Genomic DNA, 5,007 nt, shown 5'->3' on the forward strand with positions numbered 1-5,007 from the left:
TTTTTTTGAGACACAGTCTCACTCTGTTGCCCAGGCTGGAGGACAGTTGCGCCATCTCAGCTCATTGCAGCCTCTGCCTCCCAGGCTCAAGCAGCCCTCTCACCTCAGACTCCCAAGTAGCTGGGACCACAGGTGCATATAACACGCCCAGCTCATTTTGTATTTTTTCACAGAGATGAGGTCTCACCATGTTGCCCAGGCTGGTCTCAAACTCCTGAGCTCAAGTGCTGTGAGCTCCTGAGCTCCCAAAGTGCTGGGATTACAGGTGTGAACCACGGCTCCCCGTAGTTTTCCTAATCTCTTATCTTTATCTTTTGTAGTTGCACTGGCTTACGTGGCGATTAACTGTTAGTGTTAATTAACAGGGGTAACTGTAACACTGGACATTTTGTCTTATTCCTGATCTTTAAGGGATGTTTGCAGAATTTCACCCATCATGCATGATGGCAGCTTTTGGCTAGATGTGTTTATAATCCACTAGGGGTAAAAAAAAAATTAGAAATAAATACTGAATTTTATCAAATGTCTTTCTAACATATATGGAGGGAACTGTGTATTTTGTCCTTAATGTCTTGCAACCAGGAATCATACCAGATCTTCTAAGAGTGATTCCAAAGAATAAGGTTCACGTGGTTGTGTGGCATAATTTTTCCACTGTGCTACGTCTGCGTCATGAGTCATGAATAAGAGTGTGTGTGTGTGTTAATGCTACCTTTGTCAGGTTTGGGTTTTCATATTCTAACAGTTTCAAACAAAAAAAGCTTGAAAGTTCTACTTTATATGTGGAAATTGCAATAAATTATTTGTGATTTACTGAAAACTTCACTTGAAGGTCTAATAAAATTTCAAAGCAAAACCAAACCTTTCTTTCTTTTTTGTGGGGGGAGGGTGGGAGGAGTGGGATGGAAGGACACTAACTTATTAATATTTTATGGGGTTTTTTGGTTTTTGTTTTTTTTTTTTTTGCCTTTAGAATTTATCCTCTAGGGACAATCTGGCAATGATGAATTTAATTTAGGTTCAAAGATTTTAAAAATAATTCTTTTGATATTCTTGGTATGGCTTATTTGCCTATTCTCCAGCTCTGTTGCCCAGGCTGGAGTGCCATAGTCCAATAATAGCTCACTGCAGCCTTGAACTCCAGGACTCAGGCGATCATCCCAGATCAGACTCTCGAGTAGCAGAGAATATAGGCTCACGCTACCACCCCAGCTCATTTTAAAAATTTTTAGTGGAGACGGAGTTTCACCATGTTGCCCAGGCTGGTCTCGAACTCCTGGGCTCAAAGAATCCTCCTTCGTCAGCCTCCCAAAGCGCTGGGATTACAAGTGTGAGCTACTGTGCCTGGCACTATTCTCATTTTTATTATAATACAATTTTAAGATTGGGTAAATAATATAGCCAAATTATTGGAGCCAGACTACATCTACTAAATTTAAATGAAATTTCACTTGTCTGAAATCAGACATACTTTGGAAGATATGTTTGTCATGGTATTAATTAAAATTACGGCTATTTTTTGCACTCACCAAAATCTGTGGAGCACCTTAAAGACACAGGCGGTATCCTCCAGAGCAGTGAAAACAGTTACAAGAGGCTCTCAGGACAGCTTTGTCAGGAGAGACATGCTATACATATAAAGACATAAGGAGAGAGAAAAGAAACAACCATTTTACACACAGTCCCCACATTGAAAGCTATAGGCTGGGTAATGCAGGCACTGATTTTTGCAAATCAGATGCTTTCCATATGGCATCTCTATATAGTGTGCTTTTGCTTTAGAGGGTAGCCCCAAGATTTTTGGTTTTCTGTTTGTATGTTTGTTTGTTTGAAGACAGGATCTTGCTCCACCACCCAGGCTGGAGAGCAGTGATGTGATCGTAGCTCACTGCAGCATCGACCTCCCAGGCTCAAGTGGTCCTCCTGCCTCAGCCACCCGAGTAGCTGGACTACAGGCATACAGCACCACTCCCCACTAATTTTTGAATATTTTTTAGAGACCAGGTCTCACTGTGTTGCACAGCCTGGTCTTGAACTCATAAGCTCAAGTGATCCTCCCGTTTCAGACTACCAAAGTGCTAGGATTACAGGCGTAAGCCACTGCACCTGGCCAAGATATTTGTTTTCAAAGGATGGATGGTTAATAGTTACAAGAAAAATAGGGAACGCTGAGGCACAGTGGCTCACGCCTGTAACCTCAGCACTTTTGGAGGCTGAAGCAGGAGAATCACCTGAGGTCAGGAGTTTGAGACCAGCCTGGCCAACATGGTGAAACCCCATGTCTTCTAAAAATAGAAAAATTAGCCAGACATTTTGGAAAGAACCTCTAATCTCAGCCACTCAGGAGGCTGAGGCACAATCACTTGTACCCGGGAGGTACAAGTGAGCTGTGATTGCACCATTGCACTCCAGCCTGGATGACAGAGCAAGACTCCATCTCAAAAAAGATGGAAAACAGGGAAGGTTTATTAGTAGTCTGTCAGTTCCACAATCATGTCAAGCATATTAAAAATTCCTTAAATTCCTAATTACCTTTTCCTGTCTTTTTACAAAAGAGGATTTAACGTCATCAGAATTTTTCTTTACATTTAAAACACCTGCATCGTCAGTTGCCTCATCATCCAGCAAAGCAAAGGTCACTCTTTTCAAGCTTTCTTTACATTGTTTACTGTCTTCACTTTCTTCCAGGTCATTGTCTTCATCCCAACACTACAAAAACTCTTATAAAAAGAAATATACTGCTTTCCAATAGAAAAACAAAAGGAAATATATTTTCCCTCAATAAAGTTCTTCTTTTATATGCCTAATGCAATCAAATACTCAGAACTTCCAAAATCATCCAGGTATTAAGGAAGAGAAGGTATCATTTCAGTGAAATGCTATGTAAGAAACAGAACAAAAAGTGTGTAATATATAGAAAATAAATCATTCATTGATCTATAATACAAACCTCCTATCTCACAAAAATAACAGGATTTTGGGGGCACAAAACCAAATCAAAGTTCCTGGTAAGAAAGGTTTGATTACTACTGCCAGTAATATTTTTCTTCATTAATTGATCTCTAATGTCCCTTTAAATCCAGAGACTTTCCTCTGGCTATCTTGAAAATATCTGATAGGAGAGAATCTAACTTCTTAAAACAAACATACGTGCAAACCACAAGTACAAATACATGAGTGGGCAATCCCAGCTCACCTTGTAAAGGATGGTTCAAAATAGATTTCAGAAATGCTTAGTTCTTCTGCTGCTTCTTCAGCAATTTCATCATCTTGTTTGAACCCAGCGCATCATCATGATCACTTGCTATGCGTTCATCATTTTCAACTGGATCAAAAAAATCTTTGTACTTCACATTTCTGGAACTTTTACCTGACTAAGATAAAAAGATTTTTAAAACTATTAATTAGGAATAGAAAAATACATCATTAACACATGCATATATATTTGTATGTGTACTGTATGTTTACATTACTTTCTAACTTAATAACACTACAAGTCAAAAAATAGTTAGTAGGTGAAATTGGCAACTAAAAACACTACCATAAAACTATTACAGGAACAACTGGAACATAAACTGAATGGAAGTATAGATTCATTTTAACTGATAAGATACAGCATAATATTTATTAGCTCTACATCTTCTGACTACAATTACATCTCTCCTAGAAAAATAGACCAAAAGCTAATTAGAGGAGGAGGAAAGGGCTCTGTCCTCTCTCATAACTTTACCTTAACTTTCTTACTTCCAGAGAGTCCCCCTTCATCTTCATCAGCATGAATATCTTTAAAAAGATCAGTATCTTCCACCTCATCATCATCATCTTTTTGTTCCTCTTCTTGTTGTCTGTGTACTAAATAGGGCCTCCATTGCAGAGAGTTGGAGGAATATCTTGTCTACTATGGACTTTTCTCTTGGTTTTCCATGTCCTTTGTTTTGCACCTTGCTCTGCTGTTCCAATTTGTTGATACCAAAGTCAAGATTAGAATCCTCAGCACTGAAAACTGGGCTTTTCCTCAGATCGCATTTGCTTGAGTTTGCTCTCTCACTCACTTCAGGATTGTCACCGCCCATATCTGACACTTCCTCTTCCTCCTCTAAATCTTCTAGGTCCTCCTGGCCACCAGCCTCTGTCTCTGAACCATCCTCTTCACACTCCTGTTCTTCACTCTCTGGGAGACTGATATCCTCATCTTTGTTTTACTAACTGCATTTTGGAAGCTTTGTAAAATTGGGTCATTTTGCAATTCCAGTTGTTGCAAAGTCTGCTCATCATCAAAACTTCCTATCACAAGTTTTTGTAAAGGGCTTCCATGGAGTCTACCATTCTCTAATATTTTATTAAAGTCATAAAACACTTTTGTTTAAGAAGTGAACTTTGATGCCAATCCGTCTTACATCCTATTGGGAGGAATTAAATGAGATTTAGAATTACAGATAATAATTTCACAGCTCTGTTAATTAAACGAAAAATGAAAACCCCAATTCTTCGGTAAAGTCAAATTTGAATGAAGTGTAAGTATAGATTCTGGCCCCAACAACATATAAGCTGATGAGTCACACTGATCTATAAAACCTGTCAACCAAGTATTTGTGAATCAGCTGTATAGATTTTAGGCAGGAAAAGCATTACAAATCTCTTTGCTTGGAGATACATAGTGAATTAGCCTTAAATTATCAACTCTGCTACACTACACACCACTCCATTCAGTCATTCCCTTTTTCATTCCGTGATCAACATTTGCTTTGGCTACAGTGGTCAAAGAAAACCTCTTAGATGTGACATCTGAAATGAAACCTACAGATAAGGATAGTATTATAAAGATTGGGAAACACGTATTCCAGGCAGAAGAAAAAGCAAGAACAAATTCTCTAAGATGCAATTGAGCTTGGGAAGCCTGAGGAATAAAAAAGTGAGCGTGGCTCACTTGAAGTGAAGGAGGCAGAAGGTGAAGCTGGAGAGACTGATGGCAGCCAAATTCCGCAGGGCTCAAGGTAAGAGTTTGCC

At 39.0% G+C, this 5,007-nt stretch overlaps 1 pseudogene; it reads right to left on the reverse strand.

Moving 5' to 3' along the window:
• LOC105530605 overlaps positions 1 to 4,726 on the reverse strand; it is a 7,560-nt pseudogene extending 2,834 nt beyond the window's left edge.
• Between the last annotated feature and the right edge of the window lie 281 nt (positions 4,727 to 5,007).

This window comes from Mandrillus leucophaeus, unplaced genomic scaffold (genome assembly GCF_000951045.1).
Source record: "Mandrillus leucophaeus isolate KB7577 unplaced genomic scaffold, Mleu.le_1.0 Scaffold831, whole genome shotgun sequence".
Taxonomy (NCBI): Eukaryota; Metazoa; Chordata; class Mammalia; order Primates; family Cercopithecidae; genus Mandrillus; species Mandrillus leucophaeus.